Source organism: Notechis scutatus, chromosome 3, assembly GCF_049901735.1.
Source record: "Notechis scutatus isolate UNSWTSFEM ecotype Mainland chromosome 3, rNotScu1.2, whole genome shotgun sequence".
NCBI classification, from domain to species: Eukaryota; Metazoa; Chordata; class Lepidosauria; order Squamata; family Elapidae; genus Notechis; species Notechis scutatus.
This window is the reverse complement of record NC_142011.1, coordinates 82,170,721-82,197,547: the sequence shown is the minus strand read 5'-3', so window position 1 is coordinate 82,197,547 and position 26,827 is coordinate 82,170,721. Positions and strand designations below refer to the sequence as shown.

Here is a 26,827-nt window from a genome sequence, read left to right as displayed (position 1 = left end):
TATCTATATCTGATTATATGTTTTATGAAATAATGTAAATAAATAAATAAATGGATCTAACTGAGATTTAACATTAACAAGCTTTTAAAAATATTTATGCGTTTAACTACTCTTCTGAAATAAATGTGATAGAGAATAGTTTTTAGGATTTCCTGGAAAAAAATTGTAATTTGGGACAAAGAATATTCAGATTACATTATCTTCAAGTATTGAATTCCATTATGAAATTAGGGACCTTTAAATAGAACAGGGCTAGATCATTCTTAACATTTTCTGCGGTAGGACATGTGATAATCCCAGTTTTTGCAGCAATGTGTGTTCCCTATTAAGCACTGAAGTTCCTGGGAATGCTTTATAAAGTCAGCTGGAAATGCCTACAGAAAATGTTCCTCGCCACATACTCTATTTTTCTTTATTAATGCACAAATTAGAACATATCATATAATTAGAACATTTATTACATAAATGATTTATCATATCATCAACAAAATTAAAGTTCTTTCTTCGAGGGTAATATCAGAACAATAACTGAAAATGAATATCTGGTTTTTTCATTAAATGGGAATTACTTACCCAGTATTTCTGCTTTCCTGTGACCAAAGGAGGAGATCCAAAACTACTGAGGAGGTGGCTTCCCTTTCTATAGAGTTGATCAAGTCCAAAATCTAGATGCACCCATCCAGATCACACTAGAAGGGAAGAAGAATCTGTTGAGGTAATTCCCCGTTAGGAGAATGAGCGCATACAGGGAGACGTATTTTGAGAGTAGTGTTTGAATAATACACATATAGCACACAGATACACTGTACAGTAAATGTAGGGTTTTACTTTCAATAAAGGTCTAAGCAAAGTTCAAAATAGGCAGTCCAAAGTCATTCACAGGTTAAATCAGTCAGTTTTCAATCCAGGGATAATTCAATAACAAAGTCCAGTGTCAAAAACAGTTCAGTATCAGACTTACATTAAATCCATGAATATCAGTCAATTAGGAAAAATGGAGGAACGGCAATACTTTCCAACAGAAGGAAACAGAGATACTCACTCAGACACACTCTCTTCTGAGACTAAGACTAAAACAAACCAGGTTTCTGGCTCCATCTTATGGCTGTTTGAGAAACCACACCCAATTGCATGCTCTCGCATTCCCTTAAAGAGACAGTACTAAAATGTCTATCCTGGTTTATATATTTCTAACCCAAATACCTGTTAGGTGACTTATATTCCTAACAGAATCCTTCAACCACTTACAATGCCCACCAGTCAACTGCCAATATGTTTTCAAAACAAAATTAAAATGAGAAAAATGTAAGGTTCCCTGCCATACCATTGCAAAGCAATCTTAGTGTTGCCCCAGGAATGGTAGAGCAAGAGTTTAAGACTTGGAAGTTGCCTAAACACTCATCCTCTCCAAGCCCAACATGCCTTATGGGATTTTGGTTATGGGGAAAAAACAGGTCTTACATTACACTTTGATATAAGGACATACCAAATAAAAAAATACCAGGCACTATATATGGAGATGAATGAAGGTTTTAGTTTTTTTATTTTAAATGCACAGATCCCAGAAAGAGGTGTATGAAGTGCCCTTGGTTAGACAAGGAGAACAGGAATACATTCGTTAAGTGAGCTTTGTCCCATTTGACGATCTTTCTTGCCACACTTGTTAAGTGAATCACTGCAATTATTAAGTTATTAAGTGAATCTGGCTTCCCCATTGACTTTGTCAGAAGGTTTCAAAAGTGAGTCACATGGGACCCTGGGATAACGCAACCCTCATAAATGTGAACCAGTTGCCAAGCATCTGAATTTTGATCATGTGACCGTGGGGATGCTGCAATAGTCATAAAGTGTGAAAAACAGTCATAAGTCCCTTTTTTCAGTACTGTTATAACTTTGAACAAACACTAAATGAACTGTTGTAAGTTGAGAACAACCCGTATTTCTCTCTTGTCTGTAGGAGCGCATTTGAAGCTCTTCAGAAAATTGAAGCATAGTTTCAATCCAAAAAGGGACCTGAATATAAAGAAACTGTTTGCCAGAAAGCATCATCTGCTAAAGAAAAATATCCATTTGTAATGCCTGGAAAACAGTGAGGTAGTCAATTTCTATAGTCACTGGACAGTTCCAAATATTAGTTGATGGGGCTTTCCCCTCAGCTAATCAAAAATCTGGAGTCCATTTATCTGGAGAGTGGCAGGCCAACAAGAAACAATAGCTCAGCCTTTCCAGACACAGATGTTTTGGGCACATTCCTTTCTACATGAAACAATTGTGAGGATGTGCTCACAGATCCTACTTTGCAAAATTGTGTGGTCTTGCTAAAGTTAAAATATCACGCACTGTTATATTCAACCAGGTTTTTAGTTTTTCTTGATAATGTTTATAGGCTGAAAGAAAGACAAAACCGAGGACCTTGGGAGAGGACAGCAAATATTAAACTATTAATAGGAAAAACATTTGAAATCGATTTGAAAAGAAAAAAATGCTGATAAATTCCACATATTGATCTTGTAGGAGCATAAACCAAGGTAACTTCAGTTCATCGCCCTTATTAAATTCATAACCTGTATTGCTAAATGGTAACATTATTAAAGAGTGTAATTATAGTAAGTGGGTTTTATTCAATAAGTACAAAAAGAAATTCAATCTAGATTAATATCTATCAAATATATGCATGTTTGTATGAAATATGACACAAAATATTGGAATCTCTGTAGTTTCCTTCTGGTAATTTAATACAATATTCTATAACAATAAGTGGGGCAGATATCTACCTTTCAGCACCTGGCCAACCTTGTTTGAGCTCAGAATCTAAGCATGATAAAATCTGGGAGGCTGCCAGGGAATATATAAAGGCTGTAAAGTAGATTGGGGAACTGAAAAAAATCTCAGAAGAAAGCCAAGCTACTTCCATATTGTTGTCCAAAATTATATGTCAACGTCCATGGAATCATCATGAATCAAATCTAACTTGACTTACCTAATTAGCTGCATTATGGTTAATAATAAAGTTATATATGGTATAATTTCATTATAATTTCATTATTGTTACATTATGGATCATCTACAACTGAAATTCGGTTTTCAGCTTTGAGTAAAACGTTCCCTGACACTTGATGTAACACAGATTGCTTTCATCTACTTGAAAATATGTTGTCTGGATCCATGTATCAAGCCACAGTTCGTTAAGTAAGCCCCAAGAGTTGAGCTTACACATTGCTCTAAGCCATTAAACATGACTTATTAAAACACAGCTGACTGGATTCACATACCACATTTAACCAAAAACAAACAAAAGTGCATTATGACTTATTTGGAGGTATGAACTACTAGACCACAGACTGACCGGGCAAGAAGTAACAACAGAGTAGAAAAATAAAGGAAAATAAAGCCCTTTCTTACGCACGCACACACACACACACACACGCACACACACACACCATGAGGGACAAGGAGAGATGTAGGGGGTTGATGTAACAGGCAATAATTTTGAACCAAACATTCTATTTCTTAAAATATGACAGTAAAACATTATTAATAGAAGCACTTCAGGAAATATATAATTCATTTCCTCAAAGAACATTCCAAGCTTCGAAACTCCCCCCCTCAACAGTTGTAGCCCTTAAATCCTCTCTGGCAGATTTCCATGGTTGTTTATAAGAGGATGGAAAATGCTGTTCTGAAGAACAGTAAAGGCCTATACTTCAAAAACAGTGTTGATTCCTCCACATTAAAATAACTTTCACCACTAGAGACAGAGAGGCTATGTCAGTTAAAATTAGTAATGGGGAAGTGAGCATTACTTACTGTGCTGAACAGCCAGCTTGACTTGGGAGACACATTTTGCCAAAACACAAAAAGATTATTCAAGTTAAATCTGAATAAAGCTGGCTTTGTTCCGTTACAGCAGACATACTATTTCAACTAATCTAATAATTGCATATTCTAAATAGTCAAATCATGCATACAAAAAAATAATAATAATTATTATTATTAATTAAATACAGCTTTAGGGAAGTGGAATTATTATTTTAAAAAGTGATTCTGGGAAAAGGGTGTGAAAGAATTTTCTGATTAAAACCAGCCCATGAGGTCTTCTATCTGCTTTTCAAGGCAGGAGGTGAATAAGAAAGATGCTCGTTGCAATTCAAAGTAGATATTTGGGTTAGCATGATGCTAACTTGATCGGTTTGTTTTATGTATGAACCAGGCCTCTGTGATTTATTACATAATGACTTCATTTGACATGTGAACCCAATCAATGTTTGTCAGATGGTTTGATCATATGTGGCTACATTTTTTAATTTACGTTACATTAATTTTTTTTTAAGGAGGGAGAAACTAATTCCATCTGTGTTTACAAAAGCAAAAACAGTTTTTGGCCTGCTTTACAATTCATATTATTTACTAAGCAATTAAAACAAATAGCAGTCAATACAACACAACACCAAGAATTACAGTATATCTAGTTTGACCCTAAAAAGAAAAAATAGGCATTATATCAGTGGTTCCCAAAGTGGGCGGTACCGCCCCCTGCGGGGCGGTGGGATGCCTTAGGGGGGTGCTAAGAGGCAAGGGGTGGCAGGGGGGTGCTAAGAAGCGGCAGGGGGCGCTGGATGTGGGCTCACAGGGTGCAATTCAGGGGTGGGATTCTACCAGTTCTCTCTCTCTCTTACCCTCTCTCAGGCTCACCCCAATGACTGTTGCACCAGAGTGGTGCAAGGGGCTCAATGGGGTGAGCAGCCCTTCCAAGCTGGCCAGCTTGCACAGGCAGCCAGCCACCATGTCGCACAGGACTTGCGCCGCGTGATGCCGGAAGAGCTGCCAGTAGCAGGCCAGGCACTTCGCTTTCAGCCAGTCCTCGACCAGGAAGCAGCAGAGGTTGCACAGCTCGTGCTTCTCTGCCTGCAGCCACCCATTGACAGCTTTCAGGATGCGGATCTCATATAGGTGCTCCTTCTGCCTGCTGGTTCACGCCCTGGATCAGCCGTTGCACCAGCACCACCAGCTTGTCGGCCTCCACCCGGCACAAGTGGCGCACCAGTTTCTCCTTGCTGCAACCGACTAGGTCCGCCTTGCTGGCCGGGGCATTGGACGGAGGAGGAGGAGGAAGACGCGGAGGAGGCGGGCTGGAGGGGCAGCTGACCAGGGGCGGCAGCAGCGGCGGAGGTGCCGGGAACATTGCTCGCTCAGCTCTGGGCGATACAAAGCGGCGGTGGGGGAAGCAACCGATTAGCCCACCCATGCAGCAGCATCTTTGCAACACTGGACACCAGGAGGAGTGACTGCGCTTTTGCAGTGGGACCTCCCTCTTCCTCCGCCGCCGGCACTGGGATTAACGGGATGGATTCGCCTCCCTAAGCTGCTGCCGCTCAAGCACCACATGATCAGCTTTAGCCCCTGGGGCTCCAGATGGATCAGGGCCCCTTGGCGCAGGGAGATGAGATGGGCCGGGATCCTCCAAGGGGAAGCCACAGACAGGTTGACCAGGTCCGCAAACCAGGTCCTCCTTGGCCAATAGGGTGCCAGGAGAATTAGCTCTGCTCATTCCGCCAACAGCTTCTGTATGACCGTCGGAATGATGGGAAGAGGGGGAAAGGCGTAGAGGAGACCCGCGGGCCATTTGCAACGAAGAGCATTGGTCCCCTCCGCTCCCTGGCAAGGAAACCTGGTGAAGAATCTGTTGACTTGGGCATTTTGAGGAGTGGAGAAGAGCTCCAAATCTGAGGGAAAGATCCCTGAATAGGGACGGAGGAATGGACCATTCTTCCTGGTCGACTAAACTCCTGCTCAGACAGTCGGCTTGGGAATTGTCGACTCCGGAAATGTGATCCGCTGAGATCGATAGCAGGTATTTCTCTGCCCATAACCCCAAACGTTCTGCCTCCCTCATAAGTGCCTTGGATCTCGTTCTTTCCTGTCTGTTGATGTGTGCCTTTGCAGCCATATTGTCCATCAACATGAGAAGATGGAAGCTGGTCACCGAGGCTCTGAAATGCTTGAGAGCCAGAGAGATAGCTCTGAGCTCTAACCAATTTGTGGGATGGGTGCTGCCTGATCTGGACCAAACCCCTTGAGCTATCTGACCCTCCATATGGGAACCCCAACCCAGAAGGCTGGCATCTGTGGTGATTACTAGCCTGTCTGGTTCCTTGAATTGGAGCCCCTTCCAGAGGGATGGGGAGAGCCACCAGTTCAGGGGCCGCCGGGCCTGTTGAGAGAGCAGGACCTTGATTGATGAGTGGCTGGTTCCTGCTCGTTGAAAGGGGAACAGGAACCATTGGAGCAATCGGGAGTGAAGCCATGCCCACGGGACAATGCCAATACAGGAGACCATCTTCCCCAGTAGTTTGGACAGCAGCGACAATGGAACAGTCTGTTGTTGTTGAATCTGGCTGATGATCTCTCCAAGGCTTTTTCCACAATCTGGAGACAGGAAAACCTGACACAAAGTCATGTCGATGACTGCTCCCAAGTGTAGCATTTTGGTTGTGGGTGAGACATGGCTCTACTTGGTGTTGATGGAAAACCCATGGCTTTGGAGGCAAGACAGGGTAATTTGTAAGTCCCGATGGGCCGAGTGGATGGAGGAGGACAGTATCAACATGTTGTCCAAGTAGCACTAGAACAGAACAGAGTGAAGCCACCAATGCTGCTACAATCTTTGTGAAGACCCTTGGAGCTTCTGGCCTGATCTGGAAGGCCTGAACTCTGGAGGGAAGAGAGGGGGCATAGGGCCCAGAAGTTTGCTGGAAATATGGCCCAGACCTGCTGAAATCCTGAGGTTATGCCTCAAATGCCCCAGGGGACAAGACCAGTGGGGTGGTGGTCCAAAGGCTCCATGAACAACTTCCCCTCCCCTGGGGGGGCTTCTCTGGAAACCCTGATGTTCGGCTGGCTGGGAAACCTGTTGCAGTTGTCCTCTCATTTGTTGAATAGTCTTGTTAAATTGTCTCTCTAGAGCCGCATCTCTGCGTTTCTCTGCCTTCAACTCGGCCTGAGTTGTCGTCTTAGGTGCTAGAGCCTTAGCTCTGATTTTTGCAGTCACTTCCCTCTGAGCAGTACGTTGTCTACGTCTTTTCCTTTTAGTGGGTTGGAGGGCCTGTTCCACTGTGGGGGGGAAACTCTGCATGAGCACTGTCCTGATCCATTTTAAATAAGCAAGGCTCAAGCGTTGAGAGAATGGCTCTCAAAAGTGCTTAAGGATGGCAGAGGGTGGAATTGGGTCTTTGGAGCCCTGAAAATGGCCGCCAGGCCACTTAAAATGGCCGCTCACCTCACGTCTGAAGAGACTGTACTCAAAGATGGCCGCTGCTCATTGATGGCTCCGAGAAGTGAATTTCGCTCCTTAGCCTATTGCAAGCCCCCAGCCATCAGATCAGCCAGAGAAGGAAGAGATGCCTCCCACGTGATCAGCTGGTTGGCTCTGTTATCGGTTTGCCGATCAGTTTTATGATCAGACAAACTGCGGCTATGGGGAAGGTCCCAGACTCTTCCCTGCTTGCCTAGCAGCGCTTGGGAAAATGTTTATCCCAACGTTGCAGGAGAACGGAGACCAGTTCTCCTGAAGTTGCAGCTGCCCAGATACCCGGGAGCTGATTGAAGCAAGGGTAGCTTCTGTAGAAAATCACTGAATAAAACGCTAACGCTTTCAGAGACACAGCTTGTGACTTAAAGAAGCTGAGTCAAAGCTGGGGATTCTCCCGGGGGCTGGGTTTTTATATACAAGTACAGACTCAGCTTAATGACATCATAAGAAGGAGTCTGCCCATCCTGGGCTCTCACTGCAGCATGGAGGAGAAGATTCAAAAAGGATAGTCTGGCTGACATATTTGCAGTTGCTGGATAATGTAGAAAACAACAAATTTGCTTGTAAAACTTGAGATTTTTATATAATACCCATAATGGGGAAGATTATACAGCTCAATCTATCTAGAAATAAACCGTTCATACAGAGTGTATTAGGATTCTTCCCAATGAAAGAGCCCAGAAGAGTTCCAACCCACAACTGCCTAAGTCACATTTTAAAACAAATGCCCAGGCCTTATCTCAGCACATTCACTTATGTATGTATGAGTGAATATTGGTATTTTTGTTACTCCAAGTCAGTTCTGTGAAAGGAATGGTTTTGATTATATACAGAATCCTAGCTCACTATTGCGAACAAAATCAGTGTACACCACATCCTTCCCCCCCCCAATCAAATTGTCATAAAAAATAAACTTGAACAGCATCAATATCAAAACATCTCTCAAAGTTCAAAAGGTTTGAGTTATACAATCATAGGGTTAAAAGTTAATTGTAAATGAATTGATTATGAGCAATATTTTTTTTATTTCCTTGTATAAAAAGAAAGGTACAATTAAATTTCAGTATAGTATGCTAACTAAGCTGGTAGCTGAAATAAGGATAAACTCAACCGAGTTCTTGAACTTGTTGACATTTCTGCAGTAATAAAAGCAGTTAAAGGATTATCAAATCTCTTACTCTATCCATTCCAGTGGCAATATTCTAAACTAAACATTCATAACAATCATTGCAACTTAAATCACCAAGCCAGAGCACCAAAGTCAGGCCAAACTAGAAATGTCTGAAGTCAATTATTGTATAAAATGTTGTAGTTAAAAAGTAGCTACAAGGAGGAATAATAGGTGAGATCACAGCAATAGAGAAAAAGTATTACATCTCTTTCCAAGTTATAATTTGCACCAACAGGGAAACATGACTCAGAGAAGCGGGTCAGGAGTCTTGAAAATCCTGCTGTCACTCCAATGGACCCAACGTTTTTCTCACACTACCAAAAACTTACTTGAACTGATTACATCAATTCTGGCTAGCAAAAAGTATTTTGAACTTAATTTTTAAGAGATATTTCTCTTTGCATTGACATTTTAGAAACTATTTTCAGGTTTTATTTTCTTTTTTAAATCACCGTGCTGGAAAGATCAATCCTGAAAGAAAATCACATCAAAATTCAAGAAACATGTCACTGTTTTACTTGACGTCAAAAATGTTTAAGTTTAACAAGAAATTCAGATACTGCAATGTAACAGAAATCAGTAGCAACTTACAAATGCCAGGGAAAGAAATTGTGTGACTTTCTGTATTTAAACAAAACTTCCTCAATACGAAGGTAGCGTTTAAAGGCTTTGATGTACAGGCAATGTGTTATATATATTTAAAGAGAATATGTAGGCAAAGATTGAAAAGATTTTACTTGTTATGTCAAAAAAATTGACAATTTTTGAAAGTGCTACAATTCTGCATACAAAATACTGAGCCTAAAATATTAATTAGCAAAACATTGAAGCACTGTATCATTTTCTTTCTTGTTAGCAAGCTATTCTTAAGATCTGAACAAAGCCCACATTTCAAGGTAGATCAAGATAATTCAGATTGGATGTACATTACTTGAGAAGGAATAGTTTCAATTCACTACGATATTCAAAATTCTCTGTAAAGTCCTACTGTCCTGAAACTAGTGGTGTTGAAGCACTATCCAAAGAAAAGGGGAAAGGGGAAAGGGGAAAAGAAAAGGAAAAAAGGAAAAGGAAAAAGTGAGAAAGAAAAAGAAAAACTTATTTCAATGTTTATGATGAGAATAGAAAGGAGGAGGAAAACTGGACTAAATGATCAACCCATCTGTCCTCTCCATGAGTGGTGTCTTTAATAGAGTCATCCAGAAAGGGTCTGTCATCAATGAACAATGCCAACCATTCAACTGCAAGCACAAATAATTTTATTAGGAATTTGGAAGACACTGCAAAAGAAGCCAGAACCTGTAGCTGCTGAGGTTTGAAGGCAACTTTATTCCCCCAAACAGTGAAGGATGTCTCTACAGAATCACATCTGATTCAAAGGGTGGCTATTTGGGCTGGGCTCAAGCTTGATCACTGTAGTCATTACACTTTGGGAAAACAGTATCAAGGTTTCCTTTCCTCCTACTTTCTAGCAAGTTTAGTAGCAAGACTTGTATACCTGAGGGATGGCAGCTTATCTTGCAGCCCTTTGTTTAACGTTTCTTGAGAGACCGTATAGCATTGGTTGCCCAACAGGGAAGGGTTTTAACTGGGGATGGCTACCTCATAAACATCTCTGGGAAAAGGCATACACAGCAGCTGGTCTCAGAGTCATATCTCAATTAGACTTAACAGAGAAGAAGAATCAAAATCACCTGAGAGAGATGTTTTGTTTCTCTAATCTACAGCATAGGGAGAATTATCCCCCAGAGAACACTATTCTGTTTTCCAAATCATGCTTTGCATCCGTGTTTGATCATACAAAGTCCCATTTTTGGGATCATCTTCATTTTAGTCCTAATGAAATTGTTCTCTGCCCGTGCATAATATTATACACCTTTCTTGACCATATCTTCCTTGAATCGTCTTTTTTTTCTAAAAAATTCCAGATGTTACAGTCTTTTCCTATAAGGAAGATGCTCAAGTTTTCTTTTTCCAGCTTTATGATATATTTTCCCCCCAGATCTAGCAACCAAAATTGCATACATGCATATACTGTATTTTGAATACTGGTGTAAGGATATTAGAATGTTGGCAATTTTATTTTCGGTCTCTTTGTTGCTGATTCCTAACTAGTATGAAATCCCAAGTTTGACTGAACAAGCAATTTCTGCAGTCACAGATCTTTACAAAACTTCAGTAATATTCATTAATTCTACAAGCCTTAACAGTTCTGATCACCTGGTAGAAACAAACTTTCTTTTTTTTACACATTAAAATAAAATGTTGGTCTAATGTAGTCATTTAGCATACAGAAACTAATCTTGGACTATAGTGTTATATTTTACTGGAAAATACTGCAATACTTAAAAATGCCCACAATTTTCCAAATATAAATCCTGATTAATATTTTAGGACTACACTAAGAAATGGGAGTTAACCATATTTTTAAAAACTGAAAATAACAGGAACTTAAAAAGTAATTTTAGTTATATTTTCCTTTTCTTTCAAAATTTGCTTCTTGTAGGGTCAATTCTATCAGGTAAAACGATATACCAAGTTAATATCTAATGCCTTGCATTTTCAAGGATTTTTGCCTACCCTAACTTAGTGTTTCCCAACCTGGGCAAGTTGCAGATGTGTTGATTTCAAAGCCTAACATTTTACTGTATATTTACTGTATAGCCCTTGCTGGGAATTCTGAGCATTGTAGTCCACATCCCAGAGATTTACCTTCTTCTTCTTCTTCTTCTTCTTTCCAGAGATTTACCAAGGTTGGGAAACCCTGGAAAGTAAGGTCCCAGGCACAAAGACAGACAGATGACCACAGCAGCAGCCAGGACTGACTTTTGAGTGCCAAGATTGTGTTTTACCAAGCAAAGGTTCCTCCTGTTCCCTATACACAGAAATAATTATTGTACCTTCTTGCTTCTGACATTTACACTAGAAAGGGATCGTAGTTTTCTCTTGCTAAGGTAATACCTACCCTCTCTTAAAACGGTTCTTTTGAACTTTGTATAGCGAACTATAAAGCCAAATGTAAACTCATATCCTAAACAGTTGAGTTTCATAACATACAGTAGAAGAGTATCTTTTTTCTTGACTGCCTCTATTTCCAACTTATTTTTAAAAACATTTTATACTTTTAGATAATTACAAGTAAAAACCAACCATTTTTCTCCCAGACAACTCTGACCATAGCTTGGTGGCACATTAATGCCAGCTTGGAGTTATTTGCAATGCCCCTTGGGGCTGAGCAGCGTACAATGGCCTTTTTAGTCAGAACAAACAAGAGGAGAAATCTATGGCTTATTTTAATGTTAACAAGTGTTCCCTCTGGCCTAAAAGGGTATCATGATGTAAAGAGAGGCTAAAGCATAATTGTACTTTTTAAGTGCTGTGAAGAATAGCAGAAACCACTTCTTTGTGTCTTCCTTTTCCTTAACTTGTTTCCTTTCTTGCACTTTTCACTTTCTCTTGAGTTTTTCTTTTTTTCTTCCTGACTTTAGTTTGTGTTAAGTTCTTTATTTTAGTCCAGAATGCAGCAGGGTGAGTAGCTATGAACCCAATTCCCCTGGGGCACTGCTCAAGTTGCCCTGGCTCCCAACAAGCATCCAGATGTAATTCAAGATGCTGGGGATCACCTTGAAAGTCCTACACAGCATACGACTGAGCTACTTGCAAGACTGCCTGCTTCCAACAACATCTGTCTGCCTCGCATATAGCAATAGCACTTAAGACTTATCTACCGCTTTACAGTGCTTTTACAGCCCTCTCTAAGAGCCCCTCTCTAAGAGTTTAGAGAGTCAGCATATTGACCCCCCAAATCCGGGGCCTCATGCTTTACAGCCCCTCTCTAAGAGGTTTAGAGAGTCAGCATATTGACCCCCAAAATCCGGGGCCTCATTTTACCAACCTTGAAAGGATGGAAGGCTGAGTCAACCTGGAGACCTGTCAGGATCGAACTTCTGGCAGTGGAATGCAGAGTTAGCCTGCAATACTGCATTCGAACCTCTATGCCATCAGGGCTCCTTTTCCTCATAAGGAGAGCACACTCCAGGTTCCCTCATTTAAGTACTGCCAGGTCATGGGAACTAGGAAGTGGGCCTTTTCAGTGTCTGTGGTGTCTACAAACATCTTCTCCCACATACAACAAGCCCAATCCTGCTGGCCTTTGGAAAAGTAGTCAAGACTTGACTTTTTCCCTAGTCAGTAACGTTTGGTTGTTTTCGTCTAATCCAGTGGTTCCCAAACTTTTTCAGTCCACCGCCCCCTTGGTGCTACAAAACTCATCCTCGGTGTCCCCCACCCAGGGTTGGGATTCAAATTTATGTGGGTGTGGCCTAATTTGAGGGTGTGGCTTGCTGGTCACGTGACTGGCTGGGCGTGGCTTGGTGGTCACATGACCGGGGAGGTGTGGTTTGCTGGGCATGTGACTGGGTGGCCGTGGTTTGGTGACTGGCAAACCAAATACAAGTGGTCCTCACTTAATGGCCGGTTGCTTAGCAAGTGTTCTAATCTACGACTGGCCTCCCCAGAGCTACTTGACCTGTTTTGGGAGTTCGACAGCCATGCAAACTCATACGTACACACTCCCTTCTAACCCTGCTGGAACAGGTCATTGGACTAGAATCGGCAAAGCATCTCTGATTAGATTCTAGTAGTGAATAGAATCTAATCAGAGATGCTTTGCCGATTCTTGTTGATTTGTTTTATTTGTATTTCTTTATTTTATGTTGCTGAATTGCATTGACATGTGTGTCCCTTCTTGTGCACAGCCCAGAAGCTTTTGGGATTCTTTGCAGCAAAAATTATCGACCTCTGGCTTTGCTTTACTTTTCAAACCTGCCGCCACTGCCGCTTTCTAGGTGCTGGTCCCGCAGGTCCACCCCATTGAGCCCACTGCACCAGAGGGACCTGCCCAAGCAAGTCCAACTGGAGCAGCAGGGAAAGGGTGCAAGCCATTTCCCCACCCACCCAAGCCCCCTAACCCCAATTCCGCCTCCATGCACGTGCACCCCTTGCCAAGCTACAGAAGGCTGCTGGGGTGGTGTCCCAGACCCCAGAGTGGGTGGGTAGGCGCAGGAGACTCCTTAATCCGGATTGCAACCGGGGAAAGGGTGCAAGCCTGTTCTGTTTTTCCCCCACCCACCCACCCTCTCTCCAAGTTTCCCGGCTTGGAAAAAAACCAGCGCTGCTTCACACACACACACACACCATGGGTCCATGCCCATGCACACGCCCGCACACACCCGCTCACCCACCCACCCACTTTGCACCAACAGGGCATCCTTCCCCGCCTTCCCCTTCATTCCCACCCTCCGCCACGCCGGCGCCCTTCTCCTTTTGCTGCACCTGCTCCCAGCTGGCAGAGGCACAGCGCGCCTGGCCCCACCGTGCATCCATCCTGTTAATCCCAGCGCTGGCGACGGAGGAAGGGGGAGGTCCCGCTGCAAAAGCGCGGCTCACTCCTCCTGGCCTCCAGTGTTGCAAAGATGCTGCTGCACGGGTGGGCTAATCGATTGCTTCCCCCACCGCCGCTTTGTATCGCCCGGAGCTGAGCGAGCAATGTTCCCGGCACCTCTGCCGCCACCACCGCCCCTGGTCGGCCGCCCCCCCCAGCCCGCCTCCTTCTCCTCTGTCCAATGCCCTGGCCAGCGAGGCAGACCTAGCCAGCTGCAGCAAGGAGGAACTGGTGTGCCGCTTGTTCCGGGAGGAGGCCGACAAGCTGGTGGTGCTGGTGCAACAGCTGATCCAGGGCATGAACTGGCAGCTGCAGGTGGAGAACCACAAGCTGCGCAACCTCTGCTGCTTCCTGGTCGAGGACTGGCTGAAAGCCAAGTGCCTGGCCCACCATTGGCAGCTCTTCTGGCATCGCGCGGTGCAAGTCCTGCGTGATGAGGTGGCCGGCTGCCTGTGCAAGCTGTCCAGCTTGGAAGGGCTGCTCACCCCATTGAGCCCCTGGCACCGCTCTGGTGCAACGGTCATTGGGGTGAGCCTGAGAGAGGGAAAGAGAGAGAACTGGCAGAATCCCACCCCTGAATTGCGCCCTGTGAGCCCACATCCAGTGCCCCTCTGCCAGCCCCCTTGCCTCTTAGTGCCCCCTAAGGCATTCCACCGCCCCCCAGGGGACGGTACTGTCCACTTTGGGAACCACTGTTCTAACCTATTCAGTTTGCCATTTTACACATCCTGGTTATCTTTTAATAATATATGTTTTCTTCTTATTGTTCATGTTTGTTGTAGGTCATTCAGAATCATGTGTTACATAAAGGTGGCCATATAAATGCTTAAATCAATAAAGATCAGCTATCAGGACTGTCCAAATTCTGCCAACGTACTTTAGTGCCACTTCACTGATTGAAGGAAAGCGCATTAAAGCAGCTGTTTGGATGACTCCTTAGTCTCTTTACTTCTGGTGGAAGGAAGAAAAACATTTTTCTAATACCAAAAGGAACAGATGCAATTTGTTGTTAGTTACATCTTCAGCAAAGCTGTGATTGTAAAATAATGACTAGATGGTCCAGGAGGACCAACTGTGGCATGTTTAACCACATCTTAGAATGGGGCTGGTGCACAGCTGAGAAACAGAAAAATCTGCAGATGATAGAAAAGTGGTAACTAAGGTTAATGAACAACAACTTTCAAGGGCTCAAAAACTACAAAGTGTACAAGATATTTATCATGCATTAATGTTAAAAAATAAAATCATGATTATACTGCATTAGGTAGAAGATTTATGGGCTTTCATGTCTTGTAATGTCAGTAATAATGCAAAAAACATGAAAGGCCAGCTTAATCCTCTCAACAAAGCTTACAAGAGAGGCAGAAAATAGTTTTCTTCCTTTAATGCCCTTTAAAAAGGCCTTGGAAAAAGTAGGTTAAGGACTTATGCACAGGGAAGTAGTGTGAATCATAAATCAATTTCTGATTTGCTATGATGAGAGAAAAGTGTTTCTGAACAAGCAGATTGATTCTCCTTCCTAGGTGAAACAGCATTAGGGAGAAAAAGTGAAAAGGCCCTAGAATGGCCATTCCTATATTGCCAGAAAAAGATCGACCCAGTTCCATTTGCAAATCTAAGACGTACAAATGCAAATTCAGAATTAGCTGCTGTAACTTCAATAGAAACACAAGTAACATTTTTCAGCACAGTGCAAGATTGTTCAGCCAGGGAGGGAGGAAAGTCAAGATGGCCACTGCAACCACAGCAAAACCTTCCCCCTGTTAAAAGGGGCAGGACTTTGATCACCGTAGCTGCCATTTTGACTTTTTTGACTCCAGTCAAGGCTATCCTTAGCACAGTGGGAATAACGTAACAAGGGATATATGGGCTGGCTCATTCCACTAAGGGGTAACACAAGTTCCTGCTTTTCTTCCCTTCTGATGGTTTCTGTTTTAAAAACGATCTCTGTTCAGGAAATACTCTCGCGTAGAAAACTGCTCCTTGCAAAGTACTAATTTCTTTTACTAGGCTTATCTACCACTTCAATTGCTAGTTGATTTTGTCCGATTTACAACCCTTCTGTGCATAAGACAGAATAAAAACAATCAAGAAATAAACCAGATAAATAATAATACACAGTTGAAATACTCCCGTGTTGAGGAATCATTCTATGTGTACACTTGTATGCAGGAAGTATCTCCCTCACTTCATCTCCCTCTCAAAGACCTGCTAAAATAATCAGACTGCTTTCTTAAATCCCTCTAATGTTGAAGGCAATTTCACAGGAATGTTAGAGAGACAGTTATCCCATCTCATAATTTGGGCCAAACCCCCATAAGACAGCTGCAGAGTCCCAAGAGATAACTATGATTGATCTTAGGAGCCTCTTCCTGTCTTTGGTTTCAGCCTGCTCATTCCTTGACTAAGCTTGGTCTCCCTCCTTTTTTTTTTTTTTTTTGTGCTGTTCAAACCCTGTTGTCAGCTGTCTTGGCTTCCTTAATATACTTGTTCAACAATCTTTTTATTGGATGTTTTTATTTGAGACGTAACAGCTTAATTCTAAATGCTGTTATTTTATCCACCTGTTATTGTTAACTGCCTTGACAGTATATTTCTACTGTAAACAAGGTATATGTATATTCTTTTAATAGCTATCAACCTACTGAATATAATGGACTTCATGGTACTATTAAATGATCATAAGTCATACACCTTCCTAAATCAGGACAGAGCCAATAGACCGTTTATCTGTACAGTGATGTTAATGGTTAAACAATCCACATGCATAGCTACTCACTTTCAAAAGCCTATCAAGAAAAACAGACGTGTTATTGCCAAGGTAGCTGCAGCTCGGCCTACACTACGCTAGCTGAAACACTTTTTCCTCCTCAGTTGTTTCCTAAACAGACTTGATTGTGTCACAATGCCAAACTATAATGTAGCTCAAGCAACTTCTGTTCCTTGAATTCCCAGCATTTTTAGCCCTCCGGATGTTGCTAAATTCCCCAACTCCAATGAATAAAGATACTTAAGATTACAAGGGAAAAACTTGCTGTAGGCCCTATATGGCAGGTGTCCCCAACACACACACACCCATGCCATGGACCACTATCAATCCATGGTCTGTTAGGAACAGGGCTGCAGAGCTGGATGTAAGCAGTGAGTGAACAAGCGAAATTTCATCTGTATTTGCAGCTGCTCCCCAGCTCCCTAGCATCAAGGCCTCAGCTTTACCTCAGATCATCAGGCATTAGATTCTCAAACCCTTCTGTAAACTGCTCATGCAAGGGATCTACGTTGCACGTTCTTCTCCTCCCTCCCCCCCTTATTTATGGAAAAATTGTCTTCCACAAAACTGGTCCCTGGTGCCAAAAAGGTTGGGGACAGCTGCTATAAGCTGTATTGATAAATCTTGATTTGTTTCCAAGTTGTATGCTTGTAAGGTTTGTCATAAAATATGAAAGATACCCAACTGCGTAAGTAACAAAAGGATGTTGGGAGTTACAGTTCAACATAGTTCATATTATAAATGAAGTTGGCCTCTGCAAAAAAAAAAACCCCAACAACCTATAGCCTAATGAATTTTATTTCATTACTCATTAATTTGCAACATATGAAAGGGCACAGGTTGTTCATCCCTGATTTAATATCACAGGCAGTCCTCAACTTACAACAGTTCATTTAGTGAGCGTTCAAAGTTACAATGATACTGAAAAAAGAAATTTATGACCTTTTTCACAATTACAACCTTTGTAGCATTCCCATGATCGTGGGATTAAAATTCAGGTGCTTGAGAACTGGTTCGCATTTATGACTCTGGCTGTGTCCCAAGATCATGTGATCCCCTTTTGTGACCATTTGGCCAGGGTTACTAATTTATCAACTACAGTGATTCACTTAACAACTGTGGCAGGGGTAGGATTCAATTTTTTTTTACTACCAGTTCTGTGGGCATGGCTTGATGGGCGTGGCAGGGAAAGGATACTGTAAAATCTCCAGTCAGAGGTGGCATTTGCCGGTCCTCCGAACTACTCAACATTTCCACTACCGGTTCTACAGAACTGGTCAGAACCTGCTGAATACCACCTCTGAACGGTGGCAAGAAAGGTCGTAAAATGGGGCAAAACTCACTTAACAAATGTCTCTCTGAACAAGCAAGATTTTGGGCTCCATTGTGGTTGCTAGTTGAGGACTATCTGTACAAAAATGAGATACAGATAGTCCTCAACTTACAACTCTGAAAAAAGTGATTCATGATTGCTTTTCAGTTATAACCGTTTCAGCATCCTCTTGGTCACATGACCAAAGTTCACACCCTTGGCAACTGACTCATTTATAGGATGGTTACAGTGCCCCGGGGGGGTCATGTGATCACCTTTTCCGACCTTGTGACAAGCAGTGAATAGGGAGGCCAGGTTCACTTAACAACCTGGTAACTAACTTAACAACAGTTAGGTGGCAAAGCAAGGGAACTATCTAAGAGTGTTTCACAATATTTTGAAATGTTACTTTGAATTACAGGCATCCTCGCCTTACAAGAGTTCATTCAGTGACCGTTTGAAGTTACAATGGCACTAGAAAAAGTGACTCATGACCACTTTTCACACTTATGACCATTGTTGCACCCCCATGGTCACGTGATTTACATATGCTTGACAACTGACTCACATTTATGACGGTGCAGTGTCCCGGAGTCATGTGGTCCCCTTTTCCGAACTTCTGACAAACGAAAGCCAATGGGGAAACCGGATTCACTTAACAACTGTGTAACTAATTTAAGAACTCCAGTGATTCACTTAACAAATGTGGTGAGAAAAGTCAAAAAAAATGGGGCAAGCTCACTTAACAAATTTCTCACTTGACAACATAAATTTTGGGCCCGAATGTGGCCCTAAGTTGTGGAGTACCCAGTGGCGGGATTCAAAATTTTTTACTACTGGTTCTGTGGGCAAGGCTTGGTGGGCGTGACATGGCTTGGTGGGCATGGCAGGAGAAGGTTACTGTAAAATCCCTTCTCTCCCCACCCCATTCACCTGCTTTCCAGCTCTGTTCTCCTGTGCAGGGCAACCAAAGAAGACCCAGTCGATACTCGGGAGGCAGAGAATAGAGGGGGCGGGGCCAGTCAGAGGTGGTTTTTGCTGGTTTAACTAGTCAAAATTTCCATTACCAGTTCTCCAGAACGGGTCAGAACCTGCTGAATACCACCTCTGGGACTACCTGTATAGAACTACCCTGTTTCTCCAACAATATGGCCTCCCCCAATAGGAAGTCCCAGCATGTTTTATAGGCATGAAATGAAATTAAGCCCCTCCCCCAAATTAAGGCCTATATTAAAACATGCGAAATGGGGGAATGGTGGGGGCTTGCCGTTAGGAAGTACTTTTATTGCACACCGGATATGGTGCTGCCTGCATTGACCCCAACACAAAGTGCCCCACCAATGCCGAGGTCAACATCCAAGCCATCACCACCCGCCCGCCCGAAGATGCAAGGGGGAATTAAGTCACCCCCGAAAAGACGGCCTAGCCATTTTTTCGGGGCTCAAAAATAAGACCCGGACTTATTATATGAGAAACACGGTATTATGGAGCTGCCATTTAAGAGCAAACCAAATTTTTAATCCAGCGGAAAACTGTTAAATCTGCCATAAGCAAGATTATACTGGACTATAAAAAGTCTTTATGATGCTTTTTCCAGCACAAAGGGACGTGAATGCATTTGCTGCCACCCGAGGCTTCAAAAATTAAAAGAGTGGTGCCTGGAGGGCATGGCAAATAACATTTCATATTTATAGCCTTTCATTTCTACCACACCTAGACTGCAACACACTTCCTCCTTTCTCCTGGCACATACAGTACTCCGCTATGGAGAGATTCATCTCCCTCCAATTACTTTCCTTCCCATATCAGCAGTACAATTAGTTGCTTTCTGTTCTCAGCAGCAGCTGCTATTCTCAACATTTATGAATGCAAGTGTCTGTTGGCAGCCAAAGGAGTGGTGGTGGTGGGGGGTTAGAGAGAAAGGTGAGGGGAGAACAAACAAAAGACTTTTGCAATGGAATTTAATCAGAGGATATTAGCCTTCCTGATTTCAGTGGTCTTGCTACAACTCTGGATGCATTCCAGTTTCCATTTATAAATGGGAAGCATCGGATCTTGGTAACAGGATATTTTACTGTATTGTCTATTGGTGTGGTAAAAGCCCAAAGCATTTCTCATACATTGGTGTCGTATATTTTGGAACGCTTGGGCTTTGCAGTTGATGTCTTTTTAAGTGATACTAGCACCTTCGTTTATTTTTGCACATTTAGATAGGGCTTTGAATTTGTTCTTCAGGCAAAAAACGCCACTTCTCTTACATCTGCTCAAAGAAACAGGGGAAGGGAGTGACCTGAGGATTCCCTTACATTAGAAGGTGAAGTCACAACTGTGTCGTACAATACATCATTCTGAGTAAGATTTAATTTAATCCAGCACTGCAAGGCTCGACTTTAAAACACAAATCTTCTTCAAAGGAAAATCACTAATATTTTATTTTATTATATGATAAATGAAGTTGGCTTTTGCAAAACTCCCCCCCCCAAAAAAAAACCTACAGAATACTGACTTTTATTTCATTAGTTTACAAGGAGATGAAGTTTCATCTTTACCGTGAAAATCCATTCTCATTCAGACAGTTAATACCATACAGCAGCACAGAAGGTAGTTTAGTTCTTGTCACAAGCCTTCTAGTCTGTTAATATTTCATATGTTTCTTAACTTTTACAAAAGGAGAGAAGAGAGGTATGTTGCCCAAGAAACTAGCAGCCTAAGCATCCTTCCCAAGCAGTCAGAAATGTGAGGAAAGGAGCTATCTTTTTCTATTTGCGAAAGAGAGCTAATACAGCACAGTCCAAAATAAAAACCAGAGAATCCAAAGTTCAAATTTATCTGCAGCGCTAGAATAAACGTCTATTAATACCAGCAAAAGTTGTGTTCAGCATCACACACTGCCATATTGTGGCTTTGTCAATATTGCAACCGTTTGCAAGCAGTCAATAATCCTGACTCATTAAATAAACCACGAATAAGCTTCGCGGTGTTTACTCCTTGACTTCCAAGTAAACAGGTGCAAGTTTAAAGTCTAAGGCTATAATCTTACCTTCACTTACCTGAGCACAAGACTCACTGAACGCCAAGTCTCACTTTTCAACACGCCCAAGACTTGAGCTTTGTGCTTCAAGAAACCGAAGCGAGTGGCTTTCTCGCGAACTCAGCGCCACTTTCCCTCCCAAAGGGACGCCAATACCGGCCCACCGACCAAGATTGTTGTATAAAAAGGATGCACGACATTAGCCTGACGGCTTTTGCCGACCGTCCCCTCGTCATGGATGAGACTGCACAAAAATCTCTGATCCGCAACGCAACTGGGCGAGGACCGTAGCAATTAGATTAAATCCCCCGGCAAACCGGGTTTTGTTGGTTTTTTTACGCACCTCACCTAGCAGCAGCCCCGGCGAAGCGAGTCACTCCAGCAGCCGCCGAGCCCATGCAGGCAGGGGCAAAAGCGCCGGGCGAGGGAGCGTGGTCCAAACCCGGGCGAGGCAAGCTTAGACGAAGTTCCCAGGCTCACCTCTTCGGCCTTGGCTGGAGGAAGGAAAAAGCAAACCTCCACCATCTTTTTTTTTTTTTTTTTAATCACGCCCGGTCTGGCTACCCTCGCTTCTCTCAAGGCAGAGCGAAGCTAATGGCTAGGCCCTATCCAATAGCACCAGAAGCAGAGCCCATGTGATTGCTGGCGACGCCTTTCTTCCCCGCCTCGCCGTTCAGGTGCGGTTGCAGCCAAAGCGAGCCAGGGCCCCCGAGGGGAAAGTGCCCGGGTGCTTTTTTGAGACGGCGGGGGCGGGGTGGGGTTGCTCGGTTGTTGTTTTTTTTACAGATTGGCCTCCAATGGCGGGAATGCTCCTCTGCACCGTCCCTGAAGACAGGTGAACGGGGAAGAGCGCGGAGATGCGCCCAGGAGGAGGGGGAACTGTCGGCTAACTCTGCAGCCTCTTGACTGCAGAGTTTGGATTCCTTTTTTTGGGGGGCATCCAAGCCGGGCCTTGCTGTAAGGCAGAGGTGGGCAGTAACCTAACTTTTATTTCCTTTGCATTCCCCCCCCGCCCCCCGTGTGTCGAGGGGAAGGAGCTGTCCTTCCTCTCAAGTTTCCCTCCAATAGTCGGCCTGTGAGCCAAATAAGCTGAAAACGAGGGTCCCTGGGTCTCCTGGTACACTAAAAGGGGATTTGAGTCGAGGCCTGCCTTTAATGGGCGATTTCCATTAGTAACAGAACTTGGTTCCTGCAGAGTGACCTAATTGTTAGCTTTTTTAAAAAAAATGCCTTGGATGCCAAAATAACTGGATTATCCTTGGGTTGTATGGAACTTGATTTGAGAAAAGGAACAAAGTGGCATTTGATGTTCCCTCTTGAGGCTTGGGCCGACTTGGGGCCAGATACTCCTTAAACTGGGCCTGCAACTTGAGAAAGGTATGGTTTTTAAATCATGGTTTGTTTCACCATAGTTTATAGAAAAGCCATGACTTGGAGGATTCTCACAATATATTAAACACGGTTTAGAATCACTGTGCCAAAATCAAATAATCTTGATTAGGCCTGAGCATGCTGAAACAAACAAGCCTAGGTTTTGTGGTGTGTCAAAAGTTTTAACAAATACAAAGTAGCTGATTTTTTCCCCCAGTTCACTATAAATCAGAAACAATTCTGAGGGAATTTGGCACTATTATTTGTAGGCTGAGTTCCCCCAAAGTATCCAGCTAAAATGCAGTTTGCTTGCTTGCAGAGTAGAATGCAATTTCACAATAACTGTTTTTTAAATCAATATTTATTTGTTATGAATCTGTATCCTTATTAACATTTATTAAACATACAAAAAACAGTTTTCCAACAAATTTTTTTTAAAAAAAGAAGGAAACAGGTGGGGGCAAAGCCCTTCACTTTGGGAGCAGCCGGAGAAAAAACTTTGCTTCTGACATTTTTTCAGGGTGGGCTGGATGCTTGGGCTCCCCCTGAGGGTCCTGGGGACGAGGCTGGGATGCTGCCCTGGGGGGCTGCCAAGGCTTCAGGCTCCATTGTCTCTTCCAGGACCTGCTTGAGGACTTCCAGCTCTTTATTCTTCTCCAGCACCTCTTTCAGCTTTCCGTCTCCGGAAATCTTCTTTCTCGTGCCTTGGGCGATTTTGGCCGGCACCTGCTCCTCTTCCAAGTCGTCTGATTCTGAGAGCAACTCCTCGGGGCCCATTTCAGATCTCCACTTTGTGCCAGCCATCCAGTGATGTTTTGGCCTGGAAATCTTTCTCGTGCCTTGGGTGATTTTGGCCGGCACCCGCTCCTCTTCCGAGTCGTCTGATTCTGAGAGCAACTCCTCGGGGCCCATTTCAGATCTCCACTTTGCACCAGCCATCCGGCGAAGCTTTGGCAAGAGACTATTGTTCTGGTTCTGACAGGTTTCTGCATTGCACTTGCAATCCTCCAAGCAGGCCATTTTCTGTTTTCAGCAACCGCAGTCCTTGTTTCCACAGCGGCCTCGACAGGCGCACCCAGAAATCTTCTTCCTTATGCCTCGGGCGATTTTGGCCGGCACCTGTTCCTCTTCCGAGTCGTCTGATTCTGAGAGCAACTCCTCGGGGCCCATTTCCGATCTCCGCTTTGCGCCAGCCATCCAGCAAAGCTTTGGCAAGAGACTATTGTCCCGGTTCTGACAGGTTTCTGCATTGCACTTGCAATCCTCCAAGCAGGCCATTTTCTGTTTTCAGCAACCGCAGTCCTTGTTTCCACAGCGGCCTCGACAGGCGCACCCAGAAATCTTCTTCCTTATGCCTCGGGCGATTTTGGCCGGCACCTGTTCCTCTTCCGAGTCGTCTGATTCTGAGAGCAACTCCTCGGGGCCCATTTCCGATCTCCGCTTTGCGCCGGCCATCTGGCGAAGCTTTGGCAAGAGACTATTGTCCCGGTTCTGACAGGTTTCTGCATTGCACTTGCAATCCTCCAAGCAGGCCATTTTCTGTTTTCAGCAACCGCAGTCCTTGTTTCCGCAGCGGCCTCGACAGGCGCACCCAGAAATCTTCTTCCTTGTGCCTCGGGCGATTTTGGCCGGCACCTGTTCCTCTTCCGAGTCGTCTGATTCTGAGAGCAACTCCTCGGGGCCCATTTCAGATCTCCACTTTGCGCCAGCCATCCGGCAAAGCTTTGGCTGCTTGAGGACTTCCAGCTCTTCGCAGAGCTCCTTATTCTTCCCCAGCGCCTCTTTCAGCTTTCTGGCCTGCAACTAAGCAATAATTTAAAACAATATTTAACTGAATCTGTTAGGCTGCAACTCATATATATTCAACGGGCACTCACGGTTCATGTGTGTGGGTTTGTAAAGCTAAGCTACATTTACGTTTTGTCAGGTTAGTTTAAACGTCAGCTTCCTTGGATCCAGAAGAACTAAGTCTGAAAGAGGTCTGTTTGCTAGATCCATGGACTTGCCAAAGGAATCCAGTAAGTTGTGTCAACCTAGCCTGTGTTGAAGGCTGAGTGGGTTGTATGAATACAGAAAATAAGACTGAATAAACGATAACATTAAATATAAATAAGCATAGCATACATACATAGCAATCTAATAAACATTATGGTACAGGTAGTCCACAATTGAGCGCAACATGTTGCTAGGCAAGACATTTGTTAAGTGAGTTTTGCCCCATTTTACAATCTTTCTTGTCACATTTGTTAAGTGAATCATTGCAGTTGTCAAGTTAGTAAATTATTAAGTGAGTCTGACTTCCCAGTTAAGTTTGCTTGTCAGAAGGTTGCAGAAGGTGATGATATGACCCTGGGATGCTGCAACCCGTCATAAATATGAGTCACTAAGTGTTCTGAATTTTGATAATGTGAACTATGGGGAATCTTTGTCGTAAGTGTGAAAAATGGTCATAATAGAGAGATTCAGGTTCTCGTCTACTGTTGGCCATGGAAACTGGTGGTTTTTGATCAATCATTCTTTTCTCGGTCTAGCCTACCTTTCAAGATTATTGTGGGAATCCAATGAAGTGAGTTCCTCGCATAAACTGCCTTGAACTTCTAGAGGAAAGGAAGGACAAATATCTTCTTATAAATAATGGATAAGCAAGTTTCCATTAAAAGTACTAAATGTATTTTTCAATTTCGATAATAAATATTAACTAACAGCCAGAGTTTGAGATCGAAAAGGTTCAAAGTTCCAAATTAACTCAGCACAAAGCATTAATAGGTAAACAAATTTAAATTACAAAAGCTCAAAGATTAATTGGCAGCTCAAGCATTAAAAATGCCTTTAATTTTATTAACTCTTTAGCAAAACTGAATATACAGTAAGTACACATTAAAAAAATTGAACTGTGATGCACCATTTCATCCAAATAAAGGTTATGACAATGAGAATTTTAGTAGAATAGATATAAATGCCTGAAAGATAATTTTTATTAACCCTGCATTAATTCTTTACAGAATAGTTTAAGAGCCCAGGAGGATTCTGAGCTATCTTGAAAACTACTCTAGGGTAATGGGCCATTAGAGTTTTCTCATATCACTGCCTGGGGGGGGGGAAATGAAGCTAAAAGGGAGAGTTGTTTATGTCATGGGAAATATTTGACAGACTTATTTTCCAAGCTGCACATAACTTGGGAAATATCTAAGCTATTTTCTGCACTATTGAAGGGGGTGTAACAAAACTTAAAATCTTAACTATTATATGTCCAATTGAGAGTCTAAATACATTTTGTGGGCTGTTCCTCTTTCAGAGAAGCCCAGCGTACAGAGCTACCAGATCTGGGCTGCAAAATGCACAATAGATAGCTGCAGAGAGTTGGGCTTTTCTCTATCACCATGTTTCCATCTAATATTCATTCCAAATATGGTTGCTTTACTAATGCAGTAAACTTTTCCATAATTCAATTTGAATGTAACTACAGTGTGTAGAATGTTAAGTACAGTGACCACACAAAATCTGATTTTTCTTTGACACTTCTGCTTTTATTTTTGCATCTTCAAACTCTTCTTGTTGAATTTTTTTTTTAAATCGATGTTCAACCAATTAGGATTAAAAATAATATTTTAAAATCAACTAGTTAAATTGCTGTTTAATGACTTTAGCAGACTTGACTTTTCTTCTTCGCAAAGAGCTCCCTCTGCTGTCCAGTGTCCTTGTATAAAGACCACGGCCACAAGAATAGCCATTTGTTTCTCAATGGAAACAAATGAAGAAAATGATTACTCCGGTGCTTCATGATTTAATAAAATCATGATCGCTGATCTGACTTTAAAATTTTAAGTGACATTAAACATTATGGGTATATGGTATATGCCCCCTAGATTAGACATGACTGAACAGGGGAAACCTTTATCTTTAATAATAAAAAGTGAAACTGCAGATATGTGAAAACTTTTATGCATTTACTGAAGCCTTGTTTATCAATTACAGATGCATAAAACTATGCATAAAAGTTACTTTGTTAGATGTATGTGTATTGAATGTTGCTGTTGAACGTTATCTGAGTTTGGTGTTGGTATCTACATCTGTCTGAACAAATAAAGCTAAAATTAATGGATAACCAAACCAATTTATGCATAAGGTAGGAGTTGGATGAACCAGTCATTACAAATGTTAGATGCAGCTGTAGTTTAATTTAGTTATGCCATTAATACTATAAAACTAATCTTTACATTAAAAATTAGAAAAACAATGAAATATGAGATAGAGAAAAGTCATATTCTTCTACTGCACAGGTGTCAAACTTGATTGCATCATGTGATGTCACATGACATATCACAATGTTTTTTGCCTTTGCAGAGCCAGCGTGGGCGTGGCGTGGGCGTGATGCATCCAACTTGCAGGCTGCCAGTTTGATACCCCTGTTCTTCTGCAT

The 26,827-nt window shown here is 42.7% G+C and overlaps 1 protein-coding gene and 2 long non-coding RNA genes across 8 annotated transcripts in view; 1 reads left to right on the top strand and 2 right to left on the bottom strand.

Moving 5' to 3' along the window:
* The window catches only part of LRRC8D (leucine rich repeat containing 8 VRAC subunit D), an 86,180-nt gene extending 64,595 nt beyond the window's left edge, over positions 1–21,585 (bottom strand). For 2 of the 6 annotated variants that reach the window (XM_026674113.2, XM_026674121.2), the window contains exons 1-2: positions 21,380–21,585; positions 574–689 (exon numbers count right to left, since the gene is read on the bottom strand). The gene's annotated coding sequence lies outside the window, so the exon portion shown is untranslated. Of the gene's footprint in view, positions 1–573; positions 708–21,379 lie in introns of all 6 variants that reach the window. The other 4 variants (XM_026674116.2, XM_087960581.1, XM_087960579.1 and 1 more) reach the window with 3 other exon arrangements.
* Positions 21,586–21,667: 82 nt separating this feature from the next.
* Positions 21,668–26,418, top strand: LOC148131260 (uncharacterized). Its single transcript, XR_015748631.1, has 2 exons — positions 21,668–22,004; positions 23,029–26,418. It is a non-coding gene; the product is annotated as an uncharacterized LOC148131260 (long non-coding RNA).
* LOC148131259 (uncharacterized) overlaps positions 22,772–26,827 on the bottom strand; it is a 31,879-nt gene continuing 27,823 nt past the window's right edge. Inside the window, exons 2-3 of the long non-coding RNA XR_015748630.1 lie at positions 24,944–25,004; positions 22,772–24,210 (exon numbers count right to left, since the gene is read on the bottom strand). This is a non-coding gene — a long non-coding RNA (uncharacterized LOC148131259). The remainder of the gene's footprint in view (positions 24,211–24,943; positions 25,005–26,827) is intronic.